The sequence below is a fragment of the Bos grunniens genome, chromosome 6 (assembly GCF_055505025.1).
Source record: "Bos grunniens cultivar Pamir isolate PY7600 chromosome 6, Bosgru_T2T1.0, whole genome shotgun sequence".
Taxonomy (NCBI): Eukaryota; Metazoa; Chordata; class Mammalia; order Artiodactyla; family Bovidae; genus Bos; species Bos grunniens.
Window position 1 is genome coordinate 19,024,039 of NC_141170.1, and position 940 is coordinate 19,024,978.

At 37.6% G+C, this 940-nt stretch overlaps 1 non-coding gene across 1 annotated transcript; it reads right to left on the reverse strand.

Moving 5' to 3' along the window:
* Positions 1 to 250: 250 nt before the first annotated feature.
* LOC147370355 (U6 spliceosomal RNA) lies at positions 251 to 357 on the reverse strand. Its single transcript, XR_015166322.1, has one exon. It is a non-coding gene; the product is annotated as a U6 spliceosomal RNA (small nuclear RNA).
* Between the last annotated feature and the right edge of the window lie 583 nt (positions 358 to 940).

Sequence of the window (940 nt, forward strand, 5' to 3'; positions counted from 1 at the left end):
GTCCCATTTGTTTATTTTTGCTTTTATTTCCATTACTCTGGGAGGTGGGTCACAGAGGATCCTGCTGTGATGTATGTCGGAGAGTGTTTTGCCTATGTTTTCCTTTAGAAGTTTTATAGCTTCTGGTCTTACATTTAGATCTTTAATCCATTTTGAGTTTATTTTTGTGTATGGTGTTAGGAAGTGTTCTAGTTTCATTCTTTTACAAGTGGTTGACCAGTTTTCCCAGCACCACTTGTTAAAGAGACTGAAAAATATGAAATGCTTCATGAATTTGAGTGTCATCCTTGTGCAGAGGCCATGCTAATCTTCTCTGTATCATTCCAATTTTAATCAGCTGAATTTCCTGGCCAAACTGATAAACACCAATCCCAACCTGAGGATTATTTTTTCCTGTTAGCCATATTCAGTAAGGGAGATCCATTATCCTTTAGAAAATTCTACAAGATACACAGACGTCATTTACTATATCATACAGCACTGTGTTCAGTATCATGGTGAATCAAAAGAAAATCAGTCTTTGTTTTACCTGGAGGTTAAAAATCAGGCTGACTCCTGAAGGTGAATATGGAGGATAAATGAACTCTCTAAGGTTTCACCAAAACTCCTCCTTTATTCACAATCAGGAATTGCCTTTAGAAAGTGAAGGCATGGTGACAGCTCACTTATTAACTGAAACTGCAATTCAGGGCCACAATCCTCCACTTCAAGTACTTCAGATGTTGCAATAAGACACCCTTACCTGCTCACCATAGGTGAGGAACACGTGAAAATACAAATCCCAGTTTTCTATATTAGGGCAAGAAGACAAGGTAAATATAGTCTGAACAATTCATTGCAATAATTTTCAAAGTACTAGGTTCTGTGTATTTAAAATTAAATATGGCAGGGGTAGGGGTTACTTTCCCAGTGGTCCAGTGGTTAAGATTTTGCCTTCCAA